This window comes from Panthera uncia, assembly GCF_023721935.1.
Source record: "Panthera uncia isolate 11264 chromosome C1 unlocalized genomic scaffold, Puncia_PCG_1.0 HiC_scaffold_4, whole genome shotgun sequence".
Taxonomy (NCBI): Eukaryota; Metazoa; Chordata; class Mammalia; order Carnivora; family Felidae; genus Panthera; species Panthera uncia.
Window position 1 is genome coordinate 40,291,416 of NW_026057585.1, and position 23,142 is coordinate 40,314,557.

The 23,142-nt window shown below is 36.4% G+C and overlaps 1 pseudogene; it reads left to right on the forward strand.

Moving 5' to 3' along the window:
- The first annotated feature begins 16,442 nt into the window (after positions 1-16,442).
- LOC125912475 (BTB/POZ domain-containing protein 10-like) lies at positions 16,443-18,108 on the forward strand (annotated as a pseudogene).
- The last annotated feature ends 5,034 nt before the right edge of the window (positions 18,109-23,142 follow it).

Sequence of the window (23,142 nt, forward strand, 5' to 3'; positions counted from 1 at the left end):
ACAGTATTACTATGAATTAAGTACCATTATTGATTATTTCCATTTTCCAAATGACAAAACTAAGGTTTTGAGAATGTAAATAACTTGTCCAAGGTTGGTCACACAATTCACAATTAAAAGAGCCAAGATTCAGGAAGGAAGTGAAGAAAGGATACTTGAAATGTCCAAAGTACAAAGTATATAAATTTTTATTATATTATCTATACTTTCCTCCCTTTTGCCACTAAAAAAAAAAAAAAAACAAGAATTGATACATCAGTAATATGGAACCTGCTCATCAAAAGCAGCTGGAAAAGTTGTTAAGACAGCAAATGAAGTGAATCATTGAAAAAAGGTATAAAGTGTGGATCCATCTGTCTTAATCTTTGTTAGAAAATACACTTCTTTTGCTAGAAATTCCTGGTGCTGACACAGTTATTACCACAGTATTTATGAAAGTTGAAGTTGGTCCCAAGATAGTTTAAACAACCTAGCTAATGTGCTGAAAAAGAAAATAAATGGCTTACAAACCTGATTCATGAGAGGACTCTAGGATACATTGCCCTTACTTCCTTTTTCAAAAACAGTGATATCTAATCTTATTCTGTGAATTAGCATTTTATCAGTTTTCAAGCAGTATCTAATGACCACATCTACATATTTATTCACAGAGGCATGAAGAACTAGAACAAGAAAATTACTAGTATCTCTTGCTTTGAAGATGTCCAGCTAAGTTCTGAATGCCTGCCAGCTTCATCAAGCATTAATTATTAAAAAAAGTAAAACATAAAAATGATCCTGAACTTGAATGATCACTGTAGAGAGATTGTACAACTGTTAGAAATGAAAAATGGCTCATTTTGATATTGGGAAAGGAGGTTAATCATGCAAGTTAAAGGAGATTTTGTTAGAATTCATCATTTACTCATAGCATTCAGATTTTTATGTTACCCTACCTCACTTTTCTTTCTTCTTCCTTAATTAAGGTGATAACAAAACCAATGAAGTTTAAAACACAATGGTTGCTTTTAGTCAAGAAGAAAATAGAAAATTTTTAATTTTCTACCTAAAGATAAGGTGTTTCTTAAATCTTTCTTTCACTCTCAAAGTAGCAGAATATATTACATATCTGGGGAATATTTTGGAATTCATTACACAGGGACCAAAACTATCATGCTTTCCCCAACAATCCTGCAGCTGACAGAGTTTGTGCCTGGGCAATGTGCTTTTGAGTTACTGTTTACCATAAAGAGAGGTATGTGGAACATACAACTTTCTATATTGACCAAATTGCCCCCATGCACACGTTTCCAGAAGATTCCTTTGTGGCTTCATTTAAAACAATACATATTTCAGATAATACCTCACTGCTGCCACCTAGGCTGTTTAAGCCAAGAAAAGTGACTTATGCATTGACCATATTATACAAAGGCAACTCAACTCCTCAAGCCAGCCCATAACTGTTTCCCAAAAGTTAGAAAAAACTGAGAGGGTTTGTGATCAACACTCTCCCCCCAGCCAAGGAAATTCTACAGAATGTGCTGCAAGGAGAAAAAAATGATCCCAAGTTAAGGTTTGAGATGTAAGAAGGGATGATAAATAAAGAAATTGGAAAATATATGGGAAATCTGAATAAGCATTGATTACATAAAACAAGAGTATACATGTCTAAAACAATAGCAATAGTGTTTAACTAGTGATTTTTTTTTACAATACAACTAAAATACTGCACAAAAACAGCATATAAAATGGAGGGGCATATTTGACTTAATGTGTTTAACATTATATTATTCACAAAGATAATACTTACATTGATCAACTTTAGACTTGTTAAGTATGCATGTTTGAATGTTTTGGGTAAACACTAAATGTTTAGAAATAGAGTGTATAACTTCCAAACTAATATAAGAAGGAGAAGATGAAATGAGAGGAAAAGGAAACTAAAGAGAGAGAGGATTGTGTGCTACAACAGAGACCAATACACCTGTCAAATTAAGAATGTACAGGGGTGCCTGGGTGGCTCAGTTAGTTGAGTGTACCACTCTTGATTCTGGCTCAGGACATGATTCCAGGGTTGTGAGATTGAGCCCCGCATGGAGTTCCGTGTTGAGTATGGAGTCTGCTTAGGATTCTTTCTTTCTTTCTCTTCCTCTCTACCCTCTCCCCTGCTCGCTCGTGCTCTCTCTCTCTCTCTCTCTCTCTATTAAAAAAAAAAAAAAAAAAAGAATGCACATAACTGCAGAGCCCATGATCCACAAGTTCCATGCCTAGTAACACACATTTGAAAGCCTCTTGCACATGTGCACCAGGAGATACTTACGAAATATGAGGGAAGCAACCCCCTCAAGGTCTTTGCACTATCCCCTCTGCTTGTAACATTCTTTCCCCAGATCATTGCATAGTTCCTTCTGTCACCCCCAAATCCATTTTCAACTATTCACACTCTCTATTCATTCATTCATTCATTCATTCATTCATTTTGAGAGAGAGAGAGAAAAAATGTGAGCAGGGCAAAGGCAGAGAGAGAGAGAGAGAGAGAGAGAGAGAGAGAGAGAGAATCCCAAGCAGGCTCTGCACTGTCAGCACAGAGCCCAACATAGGGCACAAACCCACAAACTGTGAGATCATGACCTGAGCTGAAATGAAGAGATGGATGCTCAGCTGACTGAGCCACCCAGGCACCCCAAACTATGCACACTGTTAATGAGATCTTCTCTGATAACGCTGTTAAAATCTCAATTCTATCCCCAATATAGTCACTCCTTATCTTTGTCTCTGCTTTGTCTCTATCATACTTATCACATTCTAACAAATCATATAATTTACTTTTTTTGTCTGTGTCTTCCAACTAGAATATAAGTTCAATAAGAGTGGGGATTTCTGTCTCTTTTGTTCACTGAGGTATACCCAGAATCTAAAACAGTGCCTCACATACAGTGGGCATTCCACTGAAATAATATCCTCACTTATTTTAGCAGAGAGGAATAAAGAAATAGCTCTAATGTCCATCAACATGGAAATAGACATGGGATTTGTGTTTATACAAAGGTATATTATGCAAGTGAGAATGAATAAACTGCATGCATCGATATGAATGAATTTTAAGAACAGATTGTTGAGCAAAAGCAAGTCACCAAAAGATATATACAGCATGACTACCTTTACATAAAGCTCAAAAATGTGAAATGTAAACAATATATTGTTTAGGGATACATGAGTATCTGCTAGAACTATAGACAAAATCAAGAGAATGAAAACTCAAAATCAAGATCCTGATCAAGTCTGGGCTCTGAGAGAGAAGGTAGGTGAGATGGGAGTACAGAAGTTCTATGTATTAAGCTGAATGGTAAGTACATGGGTATTTGCTTTACCATTTTTTGTATTATTTCCTATATATTAGATATAATATATACCCAACTGATTTGATTTTTTTAATTTTTCAATGTTTATTTATTTTTGAGAGAGAGAGTGTGTGAGCAGGGGAGGGGCAGGGAGAGAGGGAGACACAGAATCTGAAGCAGGTTCCAGGTTCTGAGCTGTCAGCACAGAGCCCGATGCAGGGCTTGAACCCATGAACCATGAGATCATGACCTGAGCCAAAGCCAGATGTTTAACCGACTAAGCTACCTAGGTGTCCCTATACCCAACTGACTGTAAAGAGCAACACAGGTTTGGTCTTTGTCTTTCAATGATTTTCTGCTTCTCTGGTCACTAAGATATAAAACATGGTTCATGTCTCCCTGCTGCTGAGTGAACAAGAAGCTACTGGGCATCATTAAGTAAGCAGCCCTAAGGGCTACACTTGGGGCCAGAAAGTAATAAGCCTCAGATCCAGGTCTAGCTCTTGTCTTCTAACAGAGTATATGAAAAGCCCACATTTGATGGGTAATAAAATGGTGCTTTGCTATTTAATCTTGTCAAATCCATCTTTATTCCTCTCCTTCTTGATGAGTCACGGCAGTTAGTCCTCAGATAACATAAAAAAATTCGTTCAGGGAGCCTGTGTGGCTCAGTCCATTCAACATCTGACTCTTGATTTTGGCTCAGGTCATGATCTCATGGTTGTGGGACCCAGTGCCATATCAGGTTCTGCGCTGACAGCATGGAGCCTGCTTGGGATTTTCTTTCTCTCTCTCTCTCTCTCTCTGTCTCTCTCTCTCTCTCTCCCCTTCTCCCCTACTCTCTCTCAAAATAAATAGAAATGTTTTTAAAAAAAAAAAAACACAATTTATTTCAAAACTACGCACAAATCTTTACAGCACAACGCCACAACTGTTAGAGGTATTTAACCTCTAACAGACCATCAATCAGGTATCTAAGTCACTGTGACTAAACTCTCTCCATGGTCCATGCCATGAGTACATTTGTCAATGGCATTTATTCTATTTTACTTCTACCACCAAAGCAATTCCTGATGATGTTAGAATGAATAGACTTAAGTTTCATATCCTTGTAAAATGTTGCCACCTTGGCCTTAAATTTTATAATATTATAATAAATATAAATTAATCATGACCTTTGGAGAGCCCCATCACTTAACTAATTTTAACCATTCTACATTAAACCTTTGAAGATTATTCTCAACATAGAAAAAATAAACTGTTTCCCGATATTATACCTGTCATAGGTACCATATCTAAAAGTTCTTCAGTCACAACTGAATTTTCCTCAATACCAAGATAAATACAGACAACGTGGTAGTATTATTTATATCTGTGTTCTCATCAGCTACAATTTAAAAACTCTGCAAATGCTCCTACACTCAGAAGCAGTATTTCTAGATAGGCTTCTATCTGTAAATGCTTTCCTTAGTTTGGGAAACAATTTCTGCCACACTTGGTAGATAATCTTATAAATAAAATCTTATAAACTTTTTACTATCTGCAAAAAGTTTTCATACTGGGTCAGTTGTTTCAATTACCACACAGTTGTTTCAATTAGCATTTCAAAGTATCTGCAACTGTTTTGTTAACACTCCAAAAGAAGCCCTACTGGTATGTCAGTTCCTTTATCAGATCCTTAGGTTTTTCTTTTTTATCAGTTGTCTTTACCTGGTATCAGTCACAGTCCTAGGATGATTTACTTCCTAATGACCTTTTAAAGTTGTATTCTTTCAGGGGCACCTGGGTGGCTCAGCTTGTTAAGCATCTGACTTTGGCTCAAGTCATGATCTCACTGCTTATGAGTTTGAAGCCCTGTGTAGGGCTCTGTGCTGACAGTTCAGAGCCTGAAGCCTGCTTGGGATTCTGTCTCTGTCTCTCTCTACCCCTCCCCCACTCATGTACTGTCTGTCTGTCTGTCTCTCAAATATAAATAACATTAAAAAATGTTTAAGTTGTATTCTTTCAAAACAGACATATCTTGATATTAAATACATGGAATATCTATCTCTTATGTGTACGCACAGAAAATATTCCCTTTTGCTCTCTCCCATTTTTCTTGACATATGCAGCCTTCTTTATCTATCTTTTACTTTGCCACTGATGCCAGAGATAAGAATACAAGAAATGTTTTATTTCTCTCTTAATAAGTGGTGGCTGACCCTCAGTGTCAACATCAGAGAGACCATTAGAAGAGACAGAGCCTGGAGCAACTCTAGTACTCACCTCCAGTCAATAGTTGCTTTATGAAAATGTGGGTCCATCATTGTCGAATGTCTGATGTTTCAAGAAGTACCAGAAATTCATGCTTGAGGTTATTAAAAATAACTCACAATTTTTAATGTTGGCAAATAATTCAATTTCTTTCTAACATTATATGGTTCAAGTAAAATACTTAGCTGACCAGGTACAGCCTATAGGGAAGCTGTTTGAGACACCAATAAATGCTTTGATGTTTCAGTTGTTGATGTGACCTTATCAAATTCAAAGGTAATTTAAGATACTTAAACTTACAATGCTCCCAAGGAAACACAAGATTCTGGTAGCAAGTAATTAGATTCTGAGTTCCAAAGCTCTGCAGAAAAATACCCACACTCCTAGTTAAACAGCAAGACAACAGATCTCTGGTCCACTGTCAGTGCAAGTTCACTTGTGGCAGTATTTAAACAGAAGGATAAATGGAAAGAGACAAGTCACCTTTTTCCCTTTAATCTTTACACACAGTGAGACTCCAATTCTTCCCCTTTCCTTTCCTTTTTCTACTTTATCAAATCTGAAAATGCCAAGGCATTTTACAGTTTCCCAATATTAACCAAAATGTCTGAAGTCACCAGATAAAAACAAAGAAATATCCTCATAGTTAAAGGGGATATGGGAGATAGTTAATTTAACTCATGTAAAAACCCAATGATTTAGTCTTAAGCTAAAAGAAAAAAATTCTATGTGCAAAAGTAGCAGAATTAAATAATTTCTGAAAAAAATTCCCAGCAACTGATGGACTAATTTTACATGGCTTTGCAGAGTGACTGACTACCCTCTTAGGAGTTCATTAAAAGCCATTTAATGAAAAATGTAAAATGTTAACATCCTCTCTGATACCAGATCTAACTTCATTGCAATTTGCATATTTTATTCATCAACATTGTCTTTTAATTTTTAATTAGTGTTAGCCTTAAAACACATTTCCATCATCTGTTTCATCAAATTAACCTTTATGATGTAATGAAAAAATACAAAGTACAAAACACAGACAGACTACATTTAGGAAATTTACAGACACTGATGATAATATTAAGAGCCTCTTAATATTGTTTCTTAGGTTAAGGTCCATCCATAACCTACTAAAGCTCTTAATTGACCTTCTATCTCAGGTCAGACAGATCCAATAAAGTATGTAAAACTAATGTGAATGCCTGCAAATAATGTTTTGAGGATGGAGCCAAGAGAGCACAACTTACTCATTGGTATATTACCAGCACCAATACTTAACTCATTTCACAAATGTTAGTTAAGCAGCTACTGTGTGTCTACCAAGCCCACTATACTAAGTGCTGGGAATAATAAAATGATGAACAAGTAGCTAAAGAATTTACAGAATTGCTATTTATTCAGCACTGTACCATATACAATGCTGTTATAAGAAGATATGTTAATTTGAATCACAAAACCAAAGCATAGCCTATAATAAACATCCTTGTGGTCTTTCTACATTTTCCACTTGAACATTTGGAAGTTTCAAGTGTATATAAATGATATCCTATTAACAGCATTATGCACATATTAGAGGTAATTGTGCATTGTTATATCAAATATTTGAAAGTCTTCAGTATCCATTATTTAATCAAGTGGTTGCAGAGTCAGCTGGCATATTATTAACCAGCTTCTCTACTCTGCCTCATTAAAAAAGCTTGTGTACAGAAAACAAGCACTAAACGTGAAATAACTCCATGAGGTATTTTATTTTAATAAAAAACATATCTGTGTATACATACACACACACACACACACACACATATTTTGTATGTATGCCCTAACTGTCCACTAAAGAAGCCTAGAAACTGATCAACACAGTAGTAAAATTCCTATTAATGAAATTTTTTCCATTAAAAGAAGCCAGAATTTCTTGAAGAAATTGTTGATTCAAAGTCTGGGACAGAAGCTGTACGAGAAGAACCTGGAATATCTTGACATACCAGAGAGCAAGGAAGTTATCAATAGGACTCCAGAGGATATCACTGGTCAATGATGGGGTAATTTGAGCTTCAATAAAGAATATAATTGCATGTTTCTTGCTCAAGATGGTGATGTAGGAAGACTCTGAACTCACCTCCTCCGTAGAACACACCCAATTACACCTGTTAATAGAGCAATTCCTCCTGAAGAAGAACTGAGGTCTGACTTAACAGCTATTAAATAACCAAAGACAAAGAGAATGGCAAGAGAAAAATAGGAGAGATGGAGACACAGTAACAAAAGGAATCCTTACCCCCAACACTGTGAGTGGCAGTGGGAAGGGATAGTACTAAGAGACCTAGAACAGATCCCTCTGTCCTTGGGCACAGAAAAATAGTTGTGGTTGAAAAGAACAACTAGCATATAAGACAGAAAACACTAGAACCCTGCCAAGAAGTGAAGGAACTATGAGAAGGCTCTCCAGGTCAGTGGTACTGGAGAATGATCAGGTTTATGTTCCCACCCCACAATGGAAACCTGGACCAGAGCAGGGTCCAGACACCATAAGGGGTGGGTCCAGCTATCACAGGGAGCTTACAACTTCAGGGAACCCAGGGTCCACAGGCCCACACCAGCACTAGCCATGTTGGGACACAGGGAAAAAAAAGGCTGTGGTTCCAAAGGACCCAAGAACTACGGGAGTATTCTCTCCCCATGCACCTTAAAAGCCTGGAGCAGGATCTGACTCACTGTGATTCAGTCAGTCAACAAAAGTCACCAAGCATACATAGTTTGCATAGAGGTCACCATACACAAGACCACTTCTTCTACTTAGGAGAAGTAGTCATTTTGCCTTATCCATAGAAACAAATACAGGAAGTCAAGCAAAATGGGGATGCAGAAGAATATGCTCCAAAAGAAAGAATAAGAAAAAAACCTCAGTAAATGAATTAAATGAAACAGATAAGCAATATGACTGATAAAGAATTCAAAGTAGGGGCGCCTGGGTGGCGCAGTCGGTTGAGCGTCCGACTTCAGCCAGGTCACGATCTCGCGGTCCGTGAGTTCGAGCCCCGCGTCGGGCTCTGGGCTGATGGCTCGGAGCCTGGAGCCTGTTTCCGATTCTGTGTCTCCCTCTCTCTCTGCCCCTCCCCCGTTCATGCTCTGTCTCTCTCTGTCCCAAAAATAAATAAAAAAACGTTGAAAAAAAAAAATTAAAAAAAAAAAAAAAAAAGAATTCAAAGTAATGATCATAAAGATACTCACTGGGCTGGAGAAAAGAATAGAAGAACCCAGTAAGATCTTCAATAAAGAGATAGAAAATGTTTAAAAGAACCAATCAGAAGTAAAGAATATAATAACTGAAATAAAAAGAAAAACACACACTAGAGGTAATCAATAGTACATTAGAGAATGCAGAACACATCGGCAATCTCTGGAAGACAGGGTAATGAAAAGAACACAAGCTGAGCAGCAAGAAGAGAAAAGAATTTAAAAAGTCCAAGAAATCTTTCACATTACAGGGGTCCCAGAAGAAGAAGAGAGAGATGAAGGTGTAGGAAGCTTATTTGAAAAAATAATAACTGAAAACCTCCATAACTTAAGGAGGGAAATAGTCCAAGAAGCACAGTTCCAAAAACGATGAACCCAAGGAGGTCTACACCATGGCACATAATAATTAAAATGTCAAAGTTTAAAGATAAAGAGAGAATCCTAAAAGCAGCAAGACAGAAACAAAAAAAGTTACCTACAAGGGAAAAATCTACAACACTATCAGCTAATTTTCCAGCAGAAACTTTGCAAGCCAGGAGGGAGTGGCATGATACATTCAAAGTGCTGAAAGTAAAAAACCTACAACCAAGAATACTCTACTGAGAAAGGTTATCATTCAGATTTGAAGGAGAGATAAAGAGTTTCCCAAACAAAAGATAGAGGAGTTTATCACTACTAAATCAGGCTTACAGAAATGTTAAAGGGACTTAAGTGGAATAGAAATAGCCATAATAAGACATAAGAAAAATATGAATAAAAGATATAAAATATGACAACATACATAAAATGATACATATGATCATTTTATGATATGATACATAAAATGTGGAGAAGGGAGTAAAAAAGGAAGAAAAGAAGAAAAAGGAAAAGAAAAAAGTATTTTTCTGGGTTTTTTTTGGTTGTTTGTTTTTTGGGTTTTGTTTTGTTTTTGTTTTTGCTTTTGTTTTTGTTTTTGTTTTTTTTAGAATGTGTTTGAACTTAAATGACCATCAAATTAATATGGACTGCTATTTACATAGGACGTTATATATGAACATCATGGTAACCACATACCCAAAACCTATGATAGATACACAAAACGTAAAGGGAAAGAAAACTGAACAAAACACTATAGCTACTCATCAATCACAAAGAAGAGAGTAAGTGAAGAAAAAAGGAACAAAGAGGAACTACAAAAAACAAACTTTAAAAATGGCAATAAGCACATGTCTATCAATGATTACTTTAAATGTAAATGGCCTAAATGCTCCAATCTAAAGGCAATGGTAGAATGGATTGAAAGAAAGAAAGAAAGAAAGAAAGAAAGAAAGAAAGAAAGAATAATCATATTTATGTGGCCTACAAAAGACTCACTTCAGACCTAAAGATGCAAACAGACTGAAACTGAAGGGATGGAAAAACATTCACGATGCAAATAGAGGTGGAGAAGAAAAGCCAGGATAGCAATAATTGTATGATATGAAATGACTTTAAAACAAAGACTGTAACAAGGGACAAAGAAGGGTACTACATAATGATAAAAGGATTAATCCAACAAGAGGCTATAACAATTGTAAATATCTATGCATTCAACACTGGAATACCTAAATGCATAAAGCAAACATTAACAGACATAAAGAGAGAAACTGATGATAATACAACAATGGTAGAAGACTTTAACACTCCACTTACGTCAATGGATAGATCATCCAGACAGAAAATCAATAAGGAAACAATGTCTTTGAATGACACATTGGACTAGATGGACTTAATAGAAGTATATAGAACATTCCATCCAAAAACAAATACACATTCTTTTCAAGTGTGCATGGAACATTCTGCCGAATAGATCACATATTGGGCCATAAAGCAAGCCTCAATAAATTTAAAAAGATTGAAAAGATGTCATGCATCTTTTCTGACTGCAATAGTAGTACTATATCACAAGAAAAAAAACACAAATACATGGATACTAAGAAAAAACAAATGGGTCAATGAAGCGGTCAAAGAAGAAATAAAAAAATACATAGCGACAAATAAAAAAGGAAACACAACGGTCCCAAAATCTCTGGGACACAGGGAAAGCTGTTCAAAGAGGGAAGTATATAGCAATAAGGACTACCTCAAGAAACAGAAAAAGACTCAAACAATTTAACCTTATGGCTAAAGAAACTGGGAAAAGAAGAACAATGGCCAAGGTGAATAGAAGAAATGACATAATAAAGATCAGAACAGAAATAAAACACATAGGGACAAAAAAACAATAGGAAAAGAAACAATAAAACCAAGAGCTGGTTATTTGAAAAGATTTAAAAAGTTGACAAACCCTTTACCAGACTCATCAAGAAAAAAAGAGACGATCTACTGAGGATTGATGGGGGGTGGGAGGGGGGGGAGGGTGGGTGATGGGTATTGAGGAGGACACCTTTTAGGATGAGCACTGGGTGTTGTATGGAAACCAATTTGACAATAAATTTCATATATTAAAAAAATAGATATATTATTTCCTAAAAAAAAAAAAAGAAAAAGAAAAAAAGAGAGGATCCTAATAAATAAAATCAGAAACAAGAGAGAACAAATGATATCACAGAAATACCAAAGATTGTAAGAGAATACCATGAAACTTATGTGACAACAAATTGGACAACCTAGAAGAACTGGATAAATTCTAGAAACATACTATCTTCCAAAACTAAACCAAGGGGGAGGAGAAAATATGAACAGACTGAATATGAATAATGAAATTGAGTCAGTAATCCAAAAATACCAAAAAACAAAAGTCCAGGATCAGATGGATTCACAAGTGAATACTACCAGACATTTAAAGAAAAGTTAAAACCTATTCTCCTTAAACTATTTCAAAAAATAGAAGAGGAAAGAAAGCTTCCAAATACATTCTTCAAGACCAGCATTATCTTGACAGCAACACCAGATGACACTGCAAGAAAAGAAAACTACAGGACAATGTCCCTGATGAACATAGATGCAAAAATCCTCAAAAAAAATTAGCAAACCATATACAACAATACATTAAAAAGATCATCATGATCAGGTGAGATTTATTCCTTTGATGCAGGGGTGGTTTAATATTTCAATTCAATCAACATCATACACCACATTAACAAAAAATAAAAAATCATATGATCATCTCAATACATGAAGAGAAAGGATTTGACAAGATTGAACACTCATTCATGATAAAAACTCTCAACAACATGGAGTTAGAGGGAACATACCTACCATAATAAAGGCCATATATGAAAAATCCACAGCTAATATAATCCTCAATGGTGAAAAACTAAGAGCTTTCTATCTAAGGTTAGGAGTGAGACAAGGATGTCCACTCTCACTACTTTTATTCAACATAGTACTAGAAGACCTAGCCACTGCAACCAGAAAAGAAAAAAGAAGGGGCATCTGGGTGGCTCAAACATCCAACTTTAGCTCAGTTCAGCTCTTGCAGTTCATGAATTTTGGCCCCACATCAGGCTCTGTGCTGACAGGTGAGAGCCTGGAGTCTGCTTTGGATTCTGTGTCTTTCTCTCTCTCTGCCCCTTCCCAACTTGCTCTCTTTCTCTCTCAAAAATAAATAATAAAAACATTGTAAAAATTTAAAAAAAAAGAAATAAGAAGCATCCATACTGGTAAAGAAGATAAACTGTCACTATTCCTAGACAACATGATGCTACACATAGAAAATCCTAAAGATTCCATCAAAAAAACTACTAGAAGTAATAAACAAATTCAGTAAAGTGGCAGGATACAAAATTAATATCCTGAAATCAGCATATTTCTATACTAACAATGAAGTCACAGAATGAAAATTTTAAAAACAACACCATTTGCAATTGCACCAAAAAGAATAAAATAAAACATCTAGGGATAAACTTAACCAATGAGCTGAAAGACCTGTACTCCAAAAACTATAAAACATTGATGAAAGAATTTAAAGATGACACAAACAAATGGAAACATATTCCATGCTCACGGGTTGGAAGAATTAACACTGTCAAAATGTCCACGTGACCCAAGGCAATCTACAGATTCAGTGCAATTTCTATCAAAATACCAACAGCATTTTTCACAAAACTAGAACAAATAATACTAAAATTTTTATGAAACCACAAAAGACCTCAAATAACCAGAGCAATCCTGAGAAAGAAGAAAAAAGCTTAAAGTATCTCAATCCCAGATTTCAAGATATACTACAAAGCTGTAGTAATTAAAAAGTATGCTACCAGCACAAAAATAGACACAGATCAATAGAATAGGATAGAGATCCCAGAAATAAACCCACATGTTAATGGTCAATTAATCTATGACAAAGGAGTCAGGAATATATAATGGGGAAAGACAGTCTTTTCAATAAATAGTGCTGGGAACATTGGACAGCTACATGCCAAAGAATGAAATTGGACTAATTTCTAACACCATACACAAAAATAAACTCAAAATGTATTAAAGACCTAAACATGAGACCTGAAATCATAAAAATCCTAGAAGAGAACAAAGGCAGCAATTTCTCTGACATCAGCCATAGCAACATTTTTCTAATTATGTCTCCTGAGGCAAGAGAAACAAAAACAAAAATAAACTATTGGGACTACATCAAAATAAAAAGCTTTTGTACAGTGAAGGAAACCATCAATAAACCAAAAAACAACCTACTAATTGGGAAAAGATTGTTGCGAATGATATATCTGATAAAGGGTTAATAACCAAAATATATAAAAAACTCATACACTTCAACACCAAAAGAACAATTCAATTTAAAAAAGACAGTCTCTTCAACAAATGGTGGTGGGAAAACAGGACAGCAACATGCAGAAGAATGGACTACTTTCTTATACCATACACATACAAAAAAAATCAAAATCGATGAAAGACCTAAATGTGAGACAGGAAACCAGTAAGATCATAAAGAGAACACAGGCAATAACCTCTCTGACACTGACCATAGCAACTTCTTACTAGACATGTCTCTGGAGGTAAGGGAAACAAAGGCAAAAATGAACTACTGGGATTTCACCAAGATAAAAAGCTTCTGCACAGTGAAGGAAACAATCAACAAAACTAAAAGGCAACTAATGGAATGGGAGAAGATATTTGCAAATGACCTATCTGATAAAGTGTTACTATCCAAAATCTATTAAGAATTTATCAAACTCAACACCAAAAAAACAAATAATCCAGTTAAGAAACGTGCAGAAGACATGAACATATTCTTTTCTAAAGAAGACATATACATGGCTAACAGACATATGAGAAAACACTCAATATCACTCTTCATCAGGGGAAAATCAAAACTGCAATGAGATACCACCTCACACCTGTCAGAATGGCTGAAATGAACAGCACAGGAAACAGATGTTGGCAAGGATGCAAAGAAAGAGAAACCCTCTTACACTGTTGGAGGGAATGCAAATTGGTGCAGCCACTCTGGAAAACAGTATGGAGGTTCCTCAAAAAGTTAAAAATAGAACCACCCTATGATCCAGTAATCACACTACTAGGTATTTACCCAAAAGATACAAAAATACTGATTTAAAGGGGCACACGCACTCTGATGTTTATAGCAGCATTATCAACAATAGCCAAATTATGAAAGAGTCCAAATGTCCATCAACTGATGAATGGATAAGGAAGATTTGGTATCTATATACAATGGAATATTACTCATCCATAAAAAAGAATGAAATCTTGCCATTTGCAATGACATGGATGGAGCCAGAGTATATTATGCTAAGTGAAATAAGTCAGAGAAAGACAAATACCCTATGATTTCATTCATATGTGGAATTTAAGAAACAAAACAGATGGACATAGGGGAAAGAAGAGAAAAAGGAGAGGGAGACTCTCCCTCAAATGGTAAGAGACTCTCAAACCATCAGAGACTATTAACTAAGAGAGAACAAACTAAGGGTTCCTGGAGGGGAGGTGCAGGGGATGGACTAAATTGGTGATGAGTATTAAGGAGGGCATTTGTTGTGATGAGCACTGGGTGTTATAGTAAGTGATGAATCACTAAATTCTACTCCTGAAACCAATATTACACTATATGTTAATTAACTAGAATTTAAATATAAACTTGAAACAAAAAAAAATCCAATTAAAAATGGGCAGAGGATCTGAATAAACATTTTCCCAGAGAAGACATACAGATGGACAACAGATACATGAGAAAAATGCTCAACATCACTCAGCATCAGGGAAATGAAAATCAAAACCACAATGAGCTATCACTTCATGCCTATCAAAATGGCTGAAATCAAAAACACAAGAGGGGCGCCTGGGTGGCGCAGTCGGTTAAGCGTCCGACTTCAGCCAGGTCATGATCTCACGGTCCGTGAGTTCGAGCCCCGCGTCAGGCTCTGGGCTGATGGCTCGGAGCCTGGAGCCTGTTTCCGATTCTGTGTCTCCCTCTCTCTCTGCCCCTCCCCCGTTCATGCTCTGTCTCTCTCTGTCTCAAAAATAAATAAAAAACGTTGAAAAAAAAAATTAAAAAAAAAAAAACACAAGAAACAACAAGTGTTGGTGAGGATGTGAAGAAAAAGTAACCCTCATGCCTTCTTGTTGGGAATGCATTCTGCTGCAGCCACTATGGAAAATAATGTAGAGATTCCTCAAAAAATCAAAAACAGAATTACCATATGATCCAGTAATCCCACTACTATTTACCCAAGGAATACAAAAACACTAATTCAAAAGATATGTACCCTTATGTTTATTATAGCATTATTTATAATAGACATATTATGGAAGCAGCCCAAGTGTCCATTGATAAACAAATGGATACAGAAGATGTGGTACACACACACACACACACACACACACACACACACACACAAATGGAATATTACTCAGGCATAAAAAAGAATAAAATATTGCCACTGCAACAACATGAATGGATTTAGAGAGTATAATGCTAAGCAAAATAAGTGAGTAAGAGAAAGACCAATACCATATACGATCTTACTTACATGTGGAATTTAAGAAACAAAACAAATGGGGGCACCTGGGTGACTCAGTCAGTTAAGCCTCTGACTTCAGCTCAGGTCATGATCTCCCAGTTCGTGAGTTCAAGCTCCGCATCAGGCTCTATGCTGACAACTCAGAGCCTGGAGCCTGTTTCAGATTCTGTGTCTCTCTCTGCCCCTCCCCTGCTCATGTTCTGTCTCTCTCTCTTTCTGTCTCTCAAAAATAAATAAAAACATTTTTAAAAACTAAAAAAAAAAAGGAACAAAGAAAAAAAGAGCAAACCAAATAACTAACAGACTCTTAACTATAGAGAACAAACTGATAGTTACCAGAGGAGCCATCAGGGGGTGCAAGGATGGGTGAAATAAGTGAAAGGAATTAAGAGTATACTTATCATGATGAGCACTGAGTAACATACAAAATTGTTGAATCACTGCATTGTACACCAGAAACTAATATAACATTGTATGTTAACTATACTGGTATTAAAATAAATTAATTGAGGCAGCCACCTGAGTGGCCATTGCCACAGACACCTCCAGAGGACCCAATTGAGGAGGAAGCAGAGGTTTCGCTGGCTCCCGCCTTCACCTAGGTCCTCCCTGGACATTCAAGAGGGACTGCAGGTTATGGGTACTACATATGCTTTCAGAGCAGTACTGTGAGGAAGCTTAAAGTGGGATGGCAGGAGAGCCTCATCCTTATGACCCGTGACTCCAGTGATCCAGAGAATTGGGATCAGAAATTGCATAGCAGATCTCATAAACTGTGTAAACATTCAAGTACTCCCACACGTGTTGCTAAAGGAGTTGTTGACCACACCAAAATGACTCTACATGGTGCTAGTGGGGAACATGAACGATCAAGAGATAGATGAAGGTCAAGTGCCAGATCACAAGATTCATCTCATGAAAGAACGGAATCTCAACTCACTCCTTGTATTAGAAATGTTACTTCTGTGGGGTCCTGGATGGCTCAGTCAGTTGAGCATCCGACTTCGGCTCAGGTCATGATCTCATGGTCTGTGAGTTCGAGCCCCACGTCTGGCTCTGTGCTGACAGCTCAGAGCCTGGAGCCTGTTTCAGATTCTGTGTCTCCTTCTCTCTCTGCCCCTGCCCTGCTCATGCTCTATCTCTCTCTCCCTCTGTCAAAAATAAATAAACATTAAAAAAATTTTTTTAAAGAAATGTTACTTCTCCAACACAACAGCACCATGTAAACGAGAAAAAGACCATAGTTCCTCTCATCCAAGCAGTCCTCGTCTTCAGAAGGCATCTCCAAATGATTCTAGTAGCAGTGCTGGGAACAGCAGCAGAAACAGTAGTCAGTCAAGTTCAGATGGTACTGTAAGACATCTGGGGAGATGGTGTTTATATATGAAAATGCAAAAGAAGGAGCTCGGAATGTAAGAACGTCGGAACGAGTAACACTGATAGTGGATAACACTAGATTTGTTGTAGACCCATCCATTTTTACTTCACAGCCAAACACAATGTTGGGCAGGATGTTTGGATCTGGCAGAGAACCTAATTTTACACGTCCCAATGAGAAGGGAGACTATGAAGTGGCAGAGGAAATTGGCTCCACTGTGTTTCAAGCTATTCTGGATTACTACAAAAAAGGAATAATCCATTGTCCTGATGGCATATCTGTTGCTGAACTGAGAGAAGCATGCGACTATCTTTGTATTTCTTTTGAATATAGCACTATTAAATGTAGAGATCTCAGTGCCCTAATGCATGAGTTATCAAATGATGGTGCTCGTATACAGTTTGAATTTTATCTGGGAGAAATGATCCTGCCTCTCATGGTAGCTAGTGCCCAGAGTGGGGAAAGAGAATGCCACATAGTAGTGCTTACCAATGATGATGTGGTTGATTGGAATGAAGAGTATCCACCACAGATGGGAGAAGAGTATTCACAAATTATTGATAGCAAAAAATTATATAGATTTTTCAAGTACATTGAAAACAGATATGTGGCCAAATCAGTTTTGAAGGAGAGTGGTCTTAAGAAGATTAGATTGGGAATAGAAGGTTATCCTACCTACAAAGAAAAAGTAACGAAAAGGCCTGGTGTCCCCCCTGAAGTGATTTACAACTATGTCCAAAGACCCTCTATTTGAATGTCTTGGGAAAAGGAAGAAGGAAGGAGTCAGCATGTAGACTTTCAGTGTGTAAAAAGTAAATCTATCACCAACCTTGCAGCAGCTGCCACAGACATTCCCCAGGACCAGCTGGTAGTCATGCACCCGACTCCACAAGTGGACGAGCCGGATATTCTCCTGATGCACCCCCCTTCTGGCAACAGTGACCTCAGTCCTGATGCACAGAATCCAATGCTGTGATGCTGATGTTCTTGAAACCATCGCATGCTACCCTTCACAATGACGTCGCACTCTCATTCTGCACTACAAGGCCACGCTCTTCATCGTGAGATGCACATAACAATGTTTAGGATATTGCACTGGAGGCTTTTTTAAAGACCAAAGGTAGCTGAATGGTTTTTTAAATGAGTACAACTCTAGCATCCTGAGGTTCCAGTTATATAAATGTATTTGCTTACCAGTAAGTTTGTGAAATTGGTGCTTTGTATGGGGGACTGTCCTTTTTCATACACATAGATATTTTCAGAAGTGGGGAAAATTGGCAGGTGGGGTCTTTTCAGCTTAGATTGACACTTTTCACACCCCATGTAAAATGTAGAATATTACATAGTTGCATTTTATAAATGGTGGTTAAATGGAACTGTTCAAGCCATTTTTATAGTTGTGATGCACAATATAACTGAAATAACTGCTTCTATCAAAGTATTCCTTCAGTAAAATGTATATAGTTTGCTGCCCATGATGAGCAAAAAAAATGAGTATTTATCATTGGGCTTATTTGAATGGTTAGGATGAGATTCAATGCCTATATCTTCTTTCTCCCCACTGCTGTTCTCGCCCTTTTACAGTGAGTCACATGCAGGAAGTGTGAACATGCCTTACCCTTAAACTGTTCAGATATTTACTTACTAATTTTTAAAAAATTTTTTTCAATGTTTATTTATTTTTGAGACACAGAGACAGAGCATGAGTGGGGGAGGGGCAGAGATAGAGAGGGAGACACAGAATCTGAAACAGGCTCCGGGCTCTGAGCTGTTGGCACAGGGCCCAACAGGGGGCTCAAACCCACGAACCGTGAGATCATGACCTGAGCCAAAGTCAGACGCTTAACCGACTGAGCCACTCAGGCACACCACTAATTTTTTATTCTTAAGAGTTATGGGATAGGAAAATGAAGTGTTTGCTCTTCATTTACTAAATGATTGTAAACTCGAGTTTTTCATCAAAATAAAATTCCATTGTTCTAAAATAAATAAAAATAAATAAATAAATAAATAAATAAATAAATAAAATTAATTGAAATTTTATTTTAAAAAATCTTTTAAACAATTAAAAATAAAAATACCAGATAATCCAATAATTTCACTATTGGGTATTCACCCAGGAAAAACTAAAACACTAACTCAAAAAGATGTATGCACTCCTTTGTTTGCTGAAGCATTATTCACAATAGCTGAGACATGGTAGCAACCGAAGTATCCATCAGCAGACACATGGATGAGGAAAATGTGGCATATATATACAATGGAATATCATACATCCATAAAAAAAGATGAGATCATGCTATTTGAGACAACATAGATGGACCCAGAGAGTATTATGCTAAGTGAAATAAATCCACTGAAAAAGATAAATACTATATGATTTCACTCATAAATGGAATTTTAAAGAATAATAAAAAGCAAAATTAGAACTATAAATACAGACAACAAATTGATGCTTGCCAGAGGGACAGGGGCTTGGGGGTTGGGAAAAATGGGTGAAGGGGAAAGGGAGATATAGACCTCCAGTTATGGAATAAGTCACAGGGAAAAAAAGCAGAGCATAAGGAATGCAGTCAATAATATTATAATAGCAATGAAATGGGACAGATGGTATCTATACTCATGGTGAACATAGTATAATATATAAACTTGTCAAAAAAACTAAGCTGTACACCTGAAATTAATGTAACATTGTGTGCCAACTATACTCAAATTTTTTTTAAAACACAATTTTATGGATTTCATGCTATTTCATTGTATGGAATAAACCACAATTTAAAAACTTCAAAAAGAAAAGGAAAAGAATTGCAATGGGTTGAAACTCATAAAATATGTTTAAATTTTTTAGAAACTATTAAATATTTATTAAATATTTTTATAAATTCAAAAAATTATAAAGAACAAATTTATTATCTTAAATAATGGCTTAAAAAGGGGGAAAGGGAAGGGGTGCCCGGGTGACTCAGTCAAATAAGCATCCACCTCTCAATTTTGGCACAGGTCATGATCTCATAATTCATAGGTTTGAGCCCTGAGTCAGGCTCTGTGCTGACAGTGCAGAACCTGCTTGGGACTGACTCACTCTCTCTCTCTCTCTCTCTCTCTCTCTCCCTCCCTCTCTCAAAATAAATAAATAAACTATAAAATAATAAAATAAAAAGAAATAAAAAGGGGAAAGGCACTCTAGTCTTGATAAGGGATCAAAAGATTTATTCTGCTTTTCTTACACAAATTGAAACAATGGCAACAAATAGTTGAAAAGACAAAGCATTGCTTTATAAAAGTATTTCATTTATGAGATAAAAAGAAATTATAAAATTAGAATATCTCCACTGAATTAATAAGTTAAGGCTTTGAGCATTAAAAGCTACTGACATCAAAGAAAATCAAAACTGGATGAAAATCAAGCTGATAAAATTGGGATGTACCTCCCAATGAAAGAAAACAGCAAAACAAACAATCCAATTAAAAAATGGGCAGAAGATCTGAATAGACATTTCTCAAAAAAAGACATACAGATGGCCAGGAGGTACATGAAAATATGTTCAACATCATGATGATCAGGGAAGTGCAAATCAAACCCACAAAGTTATATCATCTCATACTTGACAGAAATAGTTATTTTCAAAAAGACAAGAAGTAAGTGTTGGCAAAGATGGAGACAAAAGGGAACCCTCAAGCATTATTAGTTGAAATGTAAATTGGTGCAGCCACTAAGAAAACAGTATGGAGGTTATCAAAAATTTTTAAATAGAATTACAAGGGGTGCCTGGGGCTCAGTCAGTTGGACATCCAACTTGATTTCAGCTCAGGTCATGACCTCACCATTTGTGAGACCGAGCCCCAAGTCAGGCTCTGCACTTTCAGCATGAAGCCTGTTTGGGATTCTCTCTCTACCTCTCTCTCTGCCCCTGCCAGCTTGCACGTGCTCTCTGTCTCTCTCTCTCAAAATAAATAAACTTTTTAAAAACTTAAAAAATAAAAAAGTTACTAAGAGAGGAAATCTTATAAGTTCTCATCACAAAAAAATTCTGTAATTATGTATGGTGACAGATGTTAATTAGACTTATTGTGGTGATCATTTTGCAATATATGCAAATATTGAATCATTATGCTGTGTACCTGAAACTTATATAATGCTGTATGTCAATTATACCTCAATAAAAAAGAGAAAATAAGAATAAAGAAAACATCAGCATCTATAGTCTTGTCAAAGGGTTAGAACCTCAGTCTGATCATTTCTCTGGATCCAGCTGCTTATTTGCAGAAAATAGAGGAAACAAAGGAACAAGTTGAACTGCACCATGAGTCTTCAATAAGTAAACTCCAGATGGGGAAACTCTAGAGTTCAAGCAAAACAGACCAAGTTCTTCAAAAGAAAACTTATAAGGGAAAAATAGGAATAAAAGAAGAATTTGTAGGTTAAAGGAGACTAAAAAAAACACATCAATTTTTCTTTTATTTGACAATACTAAACTACTAAATCTAGGGATGCACCTTGGCTCATGGTTGTATGAACCATGAAGAACTTCAAGGAAATGATTACTGTAAAAGTCAGTGGTGACTTTGGAAGAAAGAAGGGAACTGTGATTGAGATGTAGCACAGAGACAGGCTCCTGAGGAGCCTAAATTCAATTTCTTGACCTGAGTGGCGGTTATAAGGGTCTTCACTCATTAATCTACATATTTACTTCACGTGATCCTCTGCATCAGCATTTTTTAGCCATTTCTTACAGTAGACAAGAGAGCACAAGTACTACAGCACATGCTATAGGATTAGTCTTGGATTTATACAGCCCACATTCTATCCAGTCCTCGTTTTCTGAACACAAGCACCAAATGAAGTCATTCATCAAATTAGGCAATTAGGAAATATTTATTGAGACCTAGTTCAATAAACTGTTCAGACACTCTTCTAAACTTCTAAGCTGACATTAAAATGAAGAGTCTTGACATTTCTAAATAATGAGTTTTTGCTTTATCAGTCTAGTAACTATTTACTGTGTATCTCCTAGGTGTCAGGCATTGTGCTGAACATACAGAGGAGGAACAAGACAGACATGTTCCCCAACTTCAAGAAATCCATATAATCTCCATTCATGAACTGAATGGTATGTTGTAACAGGTTCTCTGTATACATGCTTTCATTTCCATCCCTCAGAATCCCCATTTTATGCTTGAAGAAATTAACTTAAAGTTTAAGATAGATTAAGTGACATGTCAGTTTAGGAAGAAATAAAGCCAGGATTGAAACTAGGTCAGTATAAATCCATAATTAGCATTCTTAAGTGTTTCCCAAAGCTTCTCAAAGTGAGATTCTAATTTTCACAAGAGTATCTGATGATTTGCCAGGGTTATAAAAATAAAAAAAATCACAGGATAAATATGGAGCATTTTCCTGGAATGATGATTATACTAAAATTGTAAAGAATTTAAAACATATTTGATACTAGCATGGATATATTTTAGTGTATTACACAAAATTCAAATACATTTTAAGATATAATATTACAACAAAGTCATTTCACTCTAGAAGGTGAGAGATCAAGACTTTCTTACTCAGGACAAGTCATTTGTGCTTGTTCCTATAATTCCCTGCCCTATTTTCCTTACCTGGATAACTCTACTCCTATTCAGGACTCAAACTGAATCATCACTTCTTCTAGGAACCTTTCTTCCTCACCTGTCCCAACCCCTCAAATCCCAGACTGGATTGGAGGCCCATCCCTCCCCTCCCAATTGTGTACTAGTAGTACTAGCTAGTGGTGTGCACTATCTACATCTTGAAATTGTCTTTTGGTTTTTGTTTGTTTGTTTTGTATTTTCATTATTTTTTTAATATATGAAATTTATTGTCAAATTGGTTTCCATACAATACCCAGTGCTCATCCCAAAAGACGCCCTTTTCAATACCTATCACCCACCCTCCCCTCCCTCCCACCCCCCATCAACCCTCAGTTTGTTCTCAGTTTTTAAGAGTCTCTTATGCTTTGGCTCTCTCCCACTCTAA